Here is a 15,897-nt window from a genome sequence, read left to right as displayed (position 1 = left end):
GGTTAGTGGATGTTTTGAATTACTTCAACTACTTAATGGTTCCTCCTTACCCAGCCCACAGAATTGTTTCATAGTGGTTTTAAAACTTTGCTTAAGTCATTGAGTTGGCTGTTGAGTAATCTGCTTTCCAAACCCACCCTTCACACTGAAGCACATAGGTTGTTCACTTTATTTTAATTCTACAGTGTATTGAATATGATGTAACATTAAGGGCACAAAAGCCTAATACTGTTATTAGGTAAAGACCCTCCTTACCTTTTGGGGAATATTGAAAAGAGATGCTGGATAGAAGTGGAGTTTTTAACCATAAAGTGAAGACCGCACAGAATATTCTCAACCTAAAAATGGGGGGTTTCATTTTCATTGAAATGGAAAATGTGGAAATCAGTGTGTGCATATATTTTTACGGGTTATAAATAAGTTTAAATTAAGCTCAGAATATACCTTGCCTTACATAAAGTGCAAGTCTTTGAAATCCATTAAAGTGTGTCTTTAAATCCTAACTGTCAAAGTTAGTGAGAACAGCCCTGCTAGTATTGGTCTAAGTGTTAACCCTGCTCAAGTTGGCACCATTTTGAGAAGCCTTCTTTTTTTTCTGAAATAACAGAGGATCTAAGGACCATTACTCTATATGAAGAGTATTGTAAAGAGGTAAGAGTCAGGTGGAACATTTTGTAAATCTTGTGTCACAAAAACCGCCGCGAGCAGGATGAATGCGTTTACTTCACCAACAGGATTTCCCTTCAGACTTGCTCACTGCGCCACTGATGAGGATAACAGAGGGGGCATTATTTTTGCTCAACAGCTCTGGAAGGTGATAAAGGGTTCCCAGACCCAGATCCTCTCACAGTTGCAGCGGTACATGCACATCCATTCACGTTGATGCAACATTTCATCTTCCCAACAACTGGATTTAACCCCTAAAACAGAGCCACGGCCAATCTGACTGGGGTCAGGAAAAAAAGGATTTCTAAACACACAGCTGCCCAGACACATCCCATGTCATTATACAAATGTCTTCATAATAACATCTTTTGGCAAACATACTGTGATTGATGAGTTTTTAATAGTATTGAATATCAAATTTGTCTGCATTTTCCATTTAGACTCTTCTTGTAACACAGTGGTCATCATTTTTTTCAAAATAAACACAGTGAAATGCGCACGGGTAGCTTTATATTGAGTGCACAATAGCCTACATCTTGATCACTTTTAATGAATTTCTATGCAGCTGTAATGGTTGTATGGTGTGTAGAGTACATAGTCTAATAAATGTCACAATTAGTTTAACTTCACTGAACTAACTTGCAATACTGGTGCTGCAATTGATGTGGCATTGGTGTATGCTGCTTGTCACCATTCAAATAGCCTAAAAATGTAAATAAATAACTACATTTCTTACAATTGAACTGGTTAAACTTAATTCAAAGCCATTTAAATTAGGATACATCACTTGCACAGCAGAACAGATAAACAGACAAAAAGGCAGATATGAGCAAAATAAAACAAAACACTTGGTGTAGTCTGAAGGGATGTCCTGTTTGGCCCATTACTTGCAACGTCCTACTGTGTATTTAGTTTCCAAATATTTAAGACTGAACAATTTAAAATGTTTTTTTTGTGCAAAATTGACAGACATTTTGCATTTCAGCCATTTCAAATCCATCCAAATGTCAAATATTTTATAGAAAAATGTAAAGCAATCAGGCGCACAGTTAACGGTCACAGCCCAGGAAAGTTACTTGATTGGCTGGGCTTCGGGGGTGAGCGCGGAGATAAGTTGGCTAGGCCTAATAACAGGTGTGTTAGGGACTGCCCATCAACCAAAACCACTTGTGTGCTGACTGAGGGAAAAAGGGTTGTGGAGGACTGGTCGTGCTGAGATTAACGTCAGTAGTTTACAGACTGTTTTGGTGTTACTTACTATCCGTTTTCTAGCTATGCTAGAAACAGTGCTAAAACTAAAGTAGCGCATTTTTGCTGAGTTTTGACGGGACACGGGTGAGCTAGCTGCAGTGCTAAGCTAGTGAGTTCATGTGAATTCGAATCCGTGGATCAACAATCGCAACCAAGGCAACAGGGACCAGTCGTCTCTCCGCCGTTGCTAAGGAGGAGCTGTTTCCCAGCAACCAGCCGTTTCCAGCCTCAAGTGACTGTGAGAAACATAGCTAGCTAGCTAACTGCAGTGAGTAACACACTTTCTATTGACACAACCATCGGTATTCATAAGCATTTTTGTTGTAGTTAAAGTGTGGCCCCGCAGTTATCACAATTGTAATAGTTTAATTCATTGATTCAGATAGTGACGTTTTTATATGTTTAATGTGTATTTACTATGGGTGTAAGGATATCTGAATATTTTAAACATGTGGATGTACATTAGCTAGCTGTTGTAGTTAGCTAGCTAGTGAAATCTGAAAGCATAGGTTACATTAACGTTACACTTAATGAACAGAGGTAACATGAAACTGTGCAAGTACTACAGAGAGAATTTCAATTTATTAGTAATTTTATTTATGTTGGCATAACGCAAGCCTACCTGTGAGAGTGATTGTGAATTGAGTATTTTCTTTTCCCTTTTGTGTTTTGTCTTTAAATAAGCCTGTTAGCCCATAGTTTGTTACTAACTTAGTATGTACAGCAGTGAAAACACAAACTCAAAATGTAGATAGATATTATTATTATTATTATTATTGTGGTTGGGTTGATAGTAATCAAATTGAGGGTGCAGTTTGTGAGGCCAGCAAGAGCAGGAACTGAGCCTCTTTCTGTTGTGTCAATATGGGCTGTGAAAGTCTGAACCTTTTCAAACTGTCTCAGTACCAGTGACAACAAGACAAACTCTATTGTCTCGTGGACTTGGTGATTAAAATGAATGATTCCTGTTTTGACTAGTAGTCCCGCTTTACTTGCTCTATCCACTAACAAGTGCCAATACTTTCATTGTGAGGAGCAGCTCTCAATCACTGTCGGGTGCACACAGATTTACAGTTGCCAAACTTCCCAATGTTTTATTCTTTTTTGGCTAACGGTCAAGATTATGTTCCTGTGTCAAAGTCACCTACAAAAGGCTTCTGGTGGTGCAGGTTAAACTTGTTAGCAGAATGCTGGAACCATAAGGAGCATGTTTGTATAACATTTGGGATTTTTGAGGTTACAACGTTGTACAACAAAACACATTTTTCACAAGACATCGCAGAGCTTCACCTTCTTGGTTTACATTAACAAGCAACTAAATGCGGTTCTTACCATGCAAGTATGGATTCAGGTAGGGTTAGGGTTTGATTATTTTGAAATGGATTTATTTATTGTCTTTCTTTCTCTGTCTGTGGTAATAGTCTAAATCCATCCATGTCATGTGTTGCAATTAGATATGTAATACCCTGTGGGCTGGGTGAAAGAGATGGAGTAGCCACTGTGTTGCATTATCCTGTTGAGCTAATGTCAGTAAAGGATGGATTAGAGTAAAAATATAACTACAGGTCTCGGGTCCGCTTTGGGTCTGAATTGTTTGCACAATGTGGTTAGGTCTGGCCTTAAAAGGATGGTACGGGCTGAGTTCAGGTGTCAGTTTTAGGTCTGCATAGAACACTTCTAGCCCCACACAGAACCTAATTAAGATTTTGTTAGCACATTTCAGCTTCTACAGAACATCACTTGAAAGAATTACGGCTCCATTCAAAATAAATCTGGAATCACTATTCTGAAGTTGTAGAAAGAACCAAGTTTACATTGTTTGATAGGTTTTTATTTAGTTATCTTCTATGCGGTAGACTAATTGCTTAAGTATTCCACCTATGGGTCCACATGTCACCTCTACGTGTCTATCTTTTTAAAACCATAATTTGCTTCCACAGTGCAAACTGAGTGACTACAGGCACAATTATGTAATCACACTGAATCTCTTTAGTGAACATTTAGACCAGTGCCCTGTCTACATTTCCAATTTAACGGTAGAAACTCCAGCACTGATTTACTAAACGTTCAATAAAGAGGCCTCTCCATCATTGCCATAACTTCCATGACTTGTTGAAGGGAGCTGCTCTCAATTACAGGGAAGGTGGTAGAACATAGCGCTTCCTTTATAGCTCTGAAATCGTTTCACAGGCTCTGGTAGCGCTGGCATAATTTAAAAAAGCTTGGTCCTGAGGTAGCCCATTAAAAATACTCATAAACATTAATTTTACCAGTGGGATGTGCGATTGTGTTACCCTCTTGGCAGAAATGTGTATGAAATATGTGGTTTTGCATTGGCTAAAATAGTTCCCAGCCCACGCTGCCTTTTGAAAAGTGTATAATCTAGAGACTGTGACTGTTTGTCAACTCAGTTAGAATGAATTGGATTCAACCCCACTCACCATGTGCCTTTTCATGATGGTGATGGTGGTCGTGTCAACATAAATGCGAATCTGAGGGAGGTTACCAAACCAGAGAAATGTGCTGATTGATTAGAGCAGCACATTTCATATATACTAAAGCCAAAACGTAAATAAAACTTGAGTGATGCGGGGCGGAAAGTTACTGCAACATCTCCAGTACAATGACCTGTTTGACTATGGTTTTCAAGCCTTATTGTTTTAGGGTAAGAACTTTCTTACAGGGAAAATGTATAGTGAAAATATCCTTCTGTCCCTCACGTTAATCCGATCTCCGATATTTTAAGCAAATACTGCAACGTGGCTGTACAATTACTTTTAAGTCAACTTGCAGAGATAGCAACTCTTATATACACATATGTCTTTGACTGTGTGAAAAACATTACTCTATCTGTCAGTAACAACTGCTTTTGCAACGTTTGTTCAACTGTAGGTGTCATCGACAGATTGGCTACGTCACTTTCTACTATTTGGTTATGGCAAAACGAAATATCCCCCTTTTCCATTAATTTGCTAAAATTGTTATGTCAGGCTAAACAAAAGAAGTAAAAATGCTACATTATCCACTTTTAATCTGACTGAATAAAAATTGAATTTAACGTTACTCAATATCAATAAACACATCAGACCATTGTGAGGATGCTTGGCTGGTTTATGGGTATTGCAGTTCTAATTTTGGAAACCACCAGCAATATGGGTTTACTCTAATAGTGCTCTAATAGCACCAATGTATTATGATACATTTGACGGACATTTTTAAAAACTGAAATGTTATGTTTTTAACATTTCACCGCAATGTTAAAATACACATCTTAATTTGAATTTCAGGTGCTGTGATCATGTGGAGAGCAGGTCAGTATTATGTGAGGAGTTGGATATATGAGCAGTTCTGTGGTAGAAGGGGCTCCGCTTTCTGGCACACACTAGCTGCACCCTATTGAAGCTCAGCCAGCAGCCTTCCCTACACCGGGTCAAATTTATAGGTAGATGTTTAGCTTGTCTCTGCCACTCTGTAGGGCAGAAAGAATAACATCATGCCTCAAGCCTGGTGATGTTTCCAGTCTGGCTGCACATCACAGACCTGCTGAAAGTAAACGGGGAATGTCAAAAACACTCTGTCACTCTCCTCTTCAAAGTTAGCGTGTGTTCTATGCTCTCATTTTATCATTAGGTTTGTGAACAGTTTGGTTTTAAGACCTGAGTTTTAAACTTGGTTGTACGGGCAACTTATCAGATCATCAAACCAGCAAAATTATTTCGATATACAGTATGTTTACAGAATCAACCTTTTAAATAACCTTTTTATAATTATTCATCTGTGACTTAGTGTTATAGTGCTTCCATTTTCTGGGTTATTTACCTTGATCTTTCTTTGTCAGTCTTTGGCAATGCTGATGATAATACAACAGGAAACAGTCACAATGTGTCATTGTCAGATTGAGGAAGTAAAGATGCTGTGGTATCAATATAGTTTTCTGAAGAAATTATGAGTTCCTAGTTAAATGACCTTAAAAATTATCCTGTCTATTTCCCAGAGTATTTAAACCAAGATTTTAAAACACTGACACATCATTACTAACTTCTCAGCATGTTATCACACCTCTAGTCATCCAGCAGATTTTTATTTTTTTTATGTTGTATGAATTTACATATAGTATAAAAATGGGGAAGTACTGTTTTTATTTTTCTGTTACATGAACCTTAGAACAATCTGCCTTCCAGCTGCTCCAGCAACTCAACCCCAGAATTAGTTTCACTTCTCTTTGGCTCAAGTTTTTCGTTTAAGTTGCAAAATACCTAGTGAGCTCGTTGGTAGAATCACTCTCTCCTAAACCACGTGTTACTCTTACTGCAGGACCTCAAATCACTGACACGGGGAGATCCGGCTAACTCACTTGCAAAGAACTTTAGTGTTACTGTACTTTAACTGAACCACTGTTTATTCTGAGTTCCACCACATAATTACAATTACCTGTAATACTTAAAGTGGAAGTCTTCAATTATCTGTAATGCATTAAGCGGAAATCTGTTTTTGCCAAGCACTTACTGGTACTGCTGTTGTATTTTTCCATTGCGCTTTCCAGAGTGAACTGTGTCCTGTTTTAACTCCACCTAATCCTAACCCAACACTTTTTCCTTAAATGCCTTGACACAACAAAGCGACTGTCGGCCCAAGTTGGGCTGGCGGTGAGCGACCGTGGCCCTAGTTTGTGCAGTGTGTCCCTCCCCGTTGCCACGCGTCAGCCTTTTTGAATTGGCGTTGCCCGTGGTTGGCTGTTCAGCTTGAAAACTAGAGTGAGGAAAGCAAGCAAACAAACAACTGTTAGATTACACACAAGGCATCTGATAATTAGAATACACATTAGAGCTGTCAAAACTGGCCAAATATGACGTTTGAATGTTTCTTCTAAAAAACACACAGGTTTGAATGATTGGAATAACTATTTTTGCACATTTTGTTCATAAGATGGCAAACGCACAACGAGATGTACTACTTGTGTAGTTATATTTAGTTTAAAACATGTCTTTAAAATGATCTCTACATACCTACACATTACAAAATAAACTTTAATATCGTATAATGTTGTTCTAGTTTTGCATTTTTCATTAGTTTTTATTTTGACTTTGTTTTCAAATTCAGTTTAGTTTTAATTAGTTTTTTTTATGCTTAGTTTTAGTTTAGTTTAGTTTTAGTCTTTTTTTCTTGTAATATGGGTTATTTGTCAAGGAAAAGAATCAAAAAGTTCAGAAAAAGAATTTTGTGAAAATAACTCAACAAAAACATACAATTTTAGAAATATGTATTCACAATGCATTCATTGATAACACCAGCAGGCTACATGAAATGTACCTATAATGAGCACAAATATGTAAACAGTATACAAAGGATGCTGAAGGAAGTGCAAAATGTTGAAGTGACGTGTGCCAGGACAGAGAGGACATACATGAACAGGTGTTTTGAATTTTGGTTTGAGTAAAGGGGCGAACATTTTTAAGTCAATCAACTCACACAGTTGTGTAGACATCATGGAATCAATACCGCACTATAGTGTTCCTGCAAATTTACTAAGCAGCAGCTAGCGGGTCGCTAGTGAAAGCACGCCTGTAGTGCTCTCTTCCTACTGTTGTGTCCATCATGCTGCCTGGCTCTGTACCCATACATCTATGCCCTTTACCGGGGTGAGCTTCTGTTTCGGGGAAAGAGGACTTTCTCCTTTACCTTGTTAAGGTAAGCTAGGTTAGCCTCATTGTGCACGCTTCACAAATGTACTTTCAAATTGGGGGGATTTTTCTTTACCATCCTTCACTGCGAGGCACTTAATTTATCTGACACAATCACGATCAAATAGGACACTGCCGCTTTCTTCCGACTTTTGGTACCGCCACGATGCCAGACGGCGGGCATGGACTATGTTGTGTTCACTTTGACATGGAATGTCGTCATTCATTACAGTTTTAGTTATTGTTTTTTAATGCCTTGTTTTTTCAGTTAATGACCATGTTTTTCCCCACCTATTGTTTTCGTTAATGGTTATAACCTTGTCCTATACTGTAATAGACCTCCCTCTCCCTGCACTCCCTGTCTGAACCGCTAAACAATTAGCCCCCTTGAAAGCAAGCTAGGTTACTAACCGGCCAGCCTCTTAATTTGTCAAACCTTCATGTTTCATTCACACGCTTTTGGGGGTGGCTGTGGCACAGAGGTAGAGTGTTCGGTTGGTGGTTTGATCCCTGGCCTCACAGTCCCATGTCGAAGTGTCCTTTGGCAAGACACTGAACCCTGAGTTGCCCCCGATACTGCGCCATTGGAGTGTAATTGCGTGTGATTGTTTTTCTGATGAGCAGGTGGCACCTTGTACGGCAGCCTCGGCCACAGTGTATGAATGTGTGTGAATGGTGAATGGTTCCTGTACTATGTAAAAGCACTTTGAGTAGTCATTAAGAATAAAAGAGCGCTATATAAGAACAGTCCATTTACATTTCTTGTCACATCATAGGAAAACACATTAGCATAGCCACATGAGTGACAACTTTGTTTGGCTAATTTTCTGTAACCTGTGTAGGATGAAAGCAGTTTTGGTGGCTATGGCTAGCTAACGAGCCAGCAGCGGGCTCACAGAAGTGAGAATTCTTTGCTGAGAGAACTGATAAAAGCTTGGGAGATGCACATCTCGTTAGCCATCTCCCAGTGTCCACTGTCTCTGGGTTTGTTTTCAAGTTTTTGGCCAAGACAAAAGGGGACGTGAGGCGTCACTGTTGGCCTTTGTCGCCCCTACTTCCAGGCCGTTGGCTTGGTGTGTCAGAGCCTTAAGAAAAAATTAGACCAGACTTAATACATACTTGAAGCATACCCCTGCCTTTAAACCTCCATTGCTTTGACAGTTATTGCGGCTTAGCATTAAACAATTGTTGCCATGGTTGTAAAATCCTTCCTTGTAGTGTTATAAATTGCTGTGATGTGTTGGTGTCTGATAAAACTTCAACCTCATGGATCTGTCCCCTAAACTGGGCTTCCTGGATTGTATTATATTATTTTATTATTATTGTAATTGTTGAAATAACACACCTCCACCAATGCAGCCACGCTGTTTTCAGTTTAAATTTGGTCATCTTAAGTTTTTTTTAACAGCAAAAAGACCAAACTGTGCTTTTAGTAGTAGCTATACACAATGGGTCTGGTATCTCATACCCTGGTTCATGATCTGTGATGAAAATGGGTGCCAGCATACTCAAAAGTAATCAAATATTACTTTTACGCTCTGACAAAGACAGCTAAGTTTGGTTCTTAACATGCTTTTAAATAAGCCAGCATATGAAGTTTGACTAATGCTTGGTCACTTGACACGTGTATCGCTGTATTTTAACTATAGATTGTGTTGCACAACCTTCTGCAATTTGTACTTTGGCAACAATAAGTAGATTGACAGATAGATTGTGTGTGTGTGTGTGTGAGAGATATTTGGGAACTGTCTACACAGTCCAAGCAGCACATTTGTCAATGTCATGGAGAATGTACTAATTTCTAGTACAGCTGTTTCTCTATATGATGTGTTGAAACACTCGATCAGAAGCCTTGGCCCGGACCAACTTGTGTCTTCAGCTCATAATAATGCCCCATTCACAAGTTAACCAGCATGTCTGGGCCTCCCATGGCAGCACTGGTCTGTATGAAGTTGCAGTAAACCTCAACTGCTCTAATTTGATAACTAGGCGAGAGAAAAAGGCCTAGAGAGTGTGTGTGTGTGTGTGGCACTGGATACAGTGGCGGCGGCAGTGGTAGGCAGGGGAGGGCTAGCTCGGCAAGAAACGCCATATGTTCCTGATTGACGGTGATTGAATCAAGTGCAGTAGCCGAGAGAGGGTTTTCTAGCCAGTGAGAAATGTGTGTGCACTGAGGCATTTGACAGAGGGACAGGGGTGATCTTATTGAAGCCTACATAGGCAGGACAAATCGATTAGTGAGGACCCATTACTCCAAAGAGTGTGTTGAAAGGCTCTTACATTTTCAACTGCATTATTGCTCTCCTGGAAAATGCGCTGCACACAGAAATTCATAAATCTCACCATGCATGACTTTGTATCAGCTATTTATTCTTAAAGAAGAGTCATTTTTATATTGGTAGTCATAAAAATATGGCTGAAAAAACAGCTTCTGGGATGCCTTGGAGGAGGCAACAAAATCTGATCCTCTCCCCGATGTCAAGGCTACAAAAAGATATCAAAGAGAAAGTTGGGTGAAAAAAAAACGTAACCTTCAAGTTTCCCAAAACGCTGGCCTGTGACATGATGGCCTCTAGTGGTACACTGGCGATTGACACAGACAGCTCAATCATTTCCTTATAGGCGTGTGCTGCCAGGTCCAGCTGGCTTTGACATTAACACCAGGCTCTGACTGACAGAGGCCCTGGCCTTGGGCTAGGCTCCCGGGGCCTCCACAGTACATTCAACTCTCCTTTTAGCCTGTTGATTTACTGTCCCCGGTGGCCGCTCGTTGATCCATTTCCCCTCTCAGTTTGCTCACAGGGCAACCCGAAAACCGTCCTCCAGCAATATATTTGCTTTATGATTTCCTGAGGAGCCAATGAAGAAAAAACAAGCCCCCGCTCACTGCACCTGTTCCAGTTAATGTGCAGCGGGCCGGTCGGCCTCCTCTGGTCTTGGTGACTGGGGAAAAGCAAAGAGCCGCGGTGTCACAAGCTCCATGTGGATCTTCCATTTCCCCCAACCGGCCCAGTCGGGACCAAGCAGTGTGGGGAACAGGGGGATAGATGGCGTATTATATGTGTGTCAGTTTAACACACGCAGGTCAAATGGGGCCCACATAGAGTCTTGCTGCGTGTGCATTATTAACATGTGTGTGGGTGTTTATGTAGCTCAGCGCCCAACATGGAGCTGACATTAATAAGGGAAAGTGATGGGAACTTGCTTACATCATTTTGGACGACATGCAGATGTGACTGAATAGAAGGTCTTAGCCATCTTCCATTTTGCACTATGATGTGACCACCATGGTATTTACATATTACAAAATAGAAAAAAATAACAATAAAATCGCCAGATTTTTACAATAAAAAAACCCTACCTTGTGATCCATGTTTAAAATGACAAGAAAGATGGAAATGTGTTTTGGAAAGCAGTAATGTGATGCAGGGTAGAGGGTGAGGACAGCATGGTGAGCGGCTATAAAGTCTAAGGCCTGCTGGGTACATTCAGAGATTTGAGGGCACCGTGACCATTATACAGCCCAGAGCAGGCTCTTATTTGACAACCAGTTCCTGTTTTTTCAGCCAGGCATGTTTCCTCAAGTGTTAATGGATGCTTAAGCTATTTCATGACCCTTCTTTGACCTTTTGTCTCTGTCTAAACTCATACATGTATATACAGTGGGAAGAACAAGTATAAGATACACTGGTGATTTTGCAGGTTTTCTTACTTGTAGAGGTCTGTAATTTTTTATAATCATAGGTACGCTTCAACTGTGAGAGACCGAATGTACAACAAAAATCCATAAAATCACATTGTATGATATTTAAATAATTAATTTGAATTTCATTGCATGACATACATATTTGTTGTATCAGAAAATCAGAACTTAATAGAAACCTTTCTTTGCAATTCCAGAGATCATACGTTTCCTGTATTTCCTTTTGGCCCACTCCTACATGCAGACCCACTCCAGATCCTTCAGGTTTTGGGGCTGTCGCTGGGCAGTATGGACTTTCAGCTTCCTCCAAAGATTTTCTATTGGGTTCAGGTCTGGAGACTGGCTAGGCCACTCCAGGACCTTGAGATGCTTCTTACGGAGCCACTCCTTAGTTGCTCTGGCTGTGTGTTTCGGGTCGTTGTCATGCTGGAAGACCCAGCCTTCACCCATCTTCAACGCTCTTACTGAGGGAAGGAGGTTATTGGCCAAGATCTCGCGATACATGACCCCATCCATCCTCCCCTCAACACAATGCAGTCGTCCTGTCCCCTTTGCTGAAAAGCATTCCCAAAGAATGATGTTATCACCTTCATAATTCCCGGTTGGGATGGTGTTCCTGGGGTTGTACTCATCCTTCTTCTTCCTCCAAACATGGCGAGTGGAGTATTTCTGTCCCATCAGACTACATGACCTTCTCCCATTCCTCCTCTGGATCATTCAGATGGTCATTGGGCCTGGACATGCGCTGGCTTGCACAATCCATGACGGCGTGGTGTGTTACTAATGGTTTTCTTTGAGAATGTGGTCCCAGCTCTGTACAGGTCATTGATCAAGTTCCGCCGTGTAGTTCTGGGCTGAGATCTTGCATGGAGCCCCAGACCGAGGGAGATTGACCGTCATATTGAACTTCTTCCATTTTCTAATAATTGCACCAGTTGTTGCCTTCTCCCCGAGCTGCTTGCCTATTGTCCTGTAGCCCATCCCAGCCTTATGCAGGTCTACAATCTTATCCCTCATGTCCTTCCAAAGCTCTCTGGTCTTAGCCCCTGTGGAGAGGTTGGAGTCTGTTTGAGTGTGTGGACAGGTGTCTTTAATACAGGTAACAAGTTCAAACAGGTCAGTACAGGTAATGAGTCGAGAACAGGAGAGCGTCTTAAAGAAAACTAACGGGTCTGTGAGAGATAGAATTCTTAGTGGTTGGTAGTTGATTCCATCTCTCACAGTTAAAGTGTACCGATGATAACAATTACAGACCTCTACATGATTTGTAAGTAGGAAAACCTGGAAAACCTGTAACAAATACTTGTTCTCCCCACTGTATATATCTATATACTGTCAGTAATCCAAAATCTAAATTTTAACAACGGGCAGTGAGTTTTTTTCCCCCAGCCTGATAATGTGATCCATTTTTTCACAGTCTGATATTTCCATTGATAAAAAAAACAAACGTCCGTTATATATATTTTAGAGTGAATGTTATTGTCGATGAATTGCCCAAAAATCCAAACTCATAATTCAGGCAAATTCCTTTTTAATTGTTAAAGGTCGGTTCCGATTTTGGGTCTGCCCTTTTTTTCCCCACCGCCATTATTAGCTGACAGCAAAAAAGATTTGGGTTGACAATTATGTGGCTTATTTCTGGGTAATTGCAGAGTGGGAACAGCCTAACTTCCTCACAGTAAGCCTCTGAACATGGTAGATCTCACCAATAGTCCATCTGAAAGCTGTCAACTGCCTCGCTGGCCCAGTTCTTCCTGTTTCCTTGGAAGTGGCCCAGTGGCTTTTAGGTCAAGAAGAGAGGTGAACAGAATTATGAGAGGAAGCATGCATGTGGCAGAGTCTGCTTTTCTCAGTCATGTGTGTTTAAGTAGTAACCTGACAGAGTAAATGTATTCCAGGGTGGTGCTTTTTTTCCCCATCTTAACTCAAGTTGTCTTCCTGATGGCAGATGCATTGGAGCTCACCCTTGCGTGTAGTTGGTGAGTGTGTGTGAGTCCTTGTGCTTTTCCTTATGTTGTTTTTTCCCCTTTTTTTTCTCCAGGCTTAAACAGTGTGTTAACCACCAGATCCCATCGCTATCAATCTTAATGGTGGTGGGTCAATGTAAACGCACACATGTGTAGGCTCTTTCTGCAAGCCACAGTTTAAGAATAATTCCGACCCAAAAACGAGAGAGGGAAAATATCTTGGCCCCATTACCGAAATAGGTGCTCAGAAAACACCCCAGCCGGCCCAGAGTGATAGCTACTTCCTCAACTTTTCCACTTCATTGATGGTTATGTGAGTTAAAACAACGAGCTTAATGGAGACTCCGGGGCCTCAGGGGACTAATCATAGCCACGTGACTTCCTCCGGGGCTTCCATGAAAATAACTCCATTACAATGGCCTGTGATATTAATATCGGCTTTGGGAAAGTCAGGCACGGGATCCTCAGGGAGGGCCTCGGTATGAGCAAACAAAGAGGAATGCACGGCATTCGAGGGAGCAAGGGAGGGAAAGCGAACAAGAGAAACCGAGCAAAAGACGGAGAGAGTGATAGCACGTTGCACTGTCATGATGTTTGCTTTCTCTTTTAGTGAGCTTCTTTATTTTATTTTTCAGAGCTGAAATCCTTTCCTCAAAACTGCTTCACATTCAAACACCTACTACCACTATCTCGTAACATAGACAGGTGGATCCATTTAATGGGGCTATACTCAATATTCAGAACAATATTATAAAAGTAAAGTAAGTTTGCTGGGAACTGACATCCTGAGATGAAGTGAATGAATGAAGTCGACCTTTTATTGGGGAAACTTTACCTTCCAGAGGGAAATACTTTTTAAATGTACTTTGTGACTGCTGTGGCTGATGTATTTTAATTGTTTTACATGCAAAATAAGTTGGCATATATGATGCGTTGGTACATTTTAACCTACATATCGAAGTAAGTTACATTAAGTATTTTGAGGCTTGTAACAACATTGATGTTTCAGAGTTTTAAAACTGACGAAATGGTACATTAATCTTTTTTTTTATTTTTTACTTAAACATAACACACACTTTTTAAAGAACTGTGACTCGATATAGTATATCTATAATTTAAAGGCATTGTTTCGAATAAATGGTTTAAATTAATAATTAAAAGTAATTGGAAATGTTCTGTATCTTTAATAAATCCACCCTAACATTAACAGCCATGTGAGTTACCTGTACCTGGCTTTTCAACTGTGACTGAATCACACATGTGAAGAGTGAGACAGTAATAGGGACATTTGACAGTCAGTCTAAGTGAGGAGACAGCGTGTACAGTATGTAAGTGAGAGATAGTCCCTGCAGATGAATTTTTTTTGGGCCCTGCCTCCACTTTACCAACTTCTCCCCCTGCCTGTAAACCTGCCATGCTGTCATTTTCCTGTGTCTACAGGCAGTAACCTGCCTCCAGCTGCATTCACAACAATTAAACCTCAATGATTGCAGCGAGAAGTCGGCCACCTCAGTGTTCCCTACCCACTGAAGACTCCCAGGCCTCCTCCGCTTCCTCCCTTTCAAACAGACACGTGCGTTATCAATTCCAACTAAACGGGACATCTTATAGAGCAGCTGAACTCTTGTATAAGCCATCCCTTGTAAAAGAAATACTCAAGTTCACTGGATCATAAGCCAGACACTTTTTTCTCCAGTTCCTCCTGTTGTGGGAGATTTATTGAATGAAATAACACTGGCTTCACTTTTACCCCCGCTCTTATAAAAAAAAATATATATATATATATATATATTGTTTTAACAGCACTTTTATATTCCTCCTACACTCCCGTTAGGGTCGTGATAAGGCCTTCATCTCTTTGAGGATTTGACATAATAAAAGATTTTAAACATTATCATAAACTATTTGTCCTGGACAGAGCGCTACGTTTTCTGCTGAAGTATGAAAATTATAAAAGCAGAAATACACTGTAGTATGTATGTACATTTATAAGTATTTTGCTGATACTGTAAGTAGCAAGAGGTCAAAGCAAGTCTTTTTTTTTTATTTAGAATTTAGATCTTTGTAAAATCAAAATCGGCTGTATGTGAGAGTTGTATACATCTTGAAATTTATTGATCTTAAAGAAGAGCATGTTGGCATCATGTTTAATGTCAACGTATGCCTTTTATTTTCTAAAGCACCTTGAATTCCCTTGCCTTGTAAATTGAATAGATTTGGGGTTTGGATTGTTGTTCAGAAAAAAACAGCCAAAGACATGAACGGGGGGAAAGAGGTGGAATGACATACAGCAAAGGGCCGCAGTTCTGAATCCAACATTGGTCCGTTGCATCGAGGAGTAAATCTCTATATATGGAGGACTCTGGGAAATTTTTAATTGGCATTTAACACTATTGATTGGAAAAAATGAGTCCAATTAATCAACATTGACAGTTATCATTAGTTTCAGCCCTAAAAAGCAACCATATCAAACCCATACAAGGTATTTTTGTGGGATACAGAAATCCTGACACCGGTTAAAAGAAAAGGTCAGACAAATAGTTTGCGTTAGTTAGAGAATAGTTAGTCTTTAGAATAAATGGTAATAACTAGAACTACAGTGAGTGGGGAATATATTTGCAAGAAGATT

General features: G+C 40.2%; 1 long non-coding RNA gene across 1 annotated transcript in view; it reads left to right on the top strand.

Moving 5' to 3' along the window:
* Positions 1 to 1,719: 1,719 nt before the first annotated feature.
* The window catches only part of LOC117961925, a 17,495-nt gene continuing 3,317 nt past the window's right edge, over positions 1,720 to 15,897 (top strand). The window contains exon 1 of the long non-coding RNA XR_004660514.1: positions 1,720 to 2,185. This is a non-coding gene — a long non-coding RNA (uncharacterized LOC117961925). The remainder of the gene's footprint in view (positions 2,186 to 15,897) is intronic.

This window comes from Etheostoma cragini, chromosome 18 (genome assembly GCF_013103735.1).
Source record: "Etheostoma cragini isolate CJK2018 chromosome 18, CSU_Ecrag_1.0, whole genome shotgun sequence".
Classification (NCBI taxonomy): Eukaryota; Metazoa; Chordata; class Actinopteri; order Perciformes; family Percidae; genus Etheostoma; species Etheostoma cragini.
This window is presented reverse-complemented; position numbering and strand designations above follow the sequence as displayed.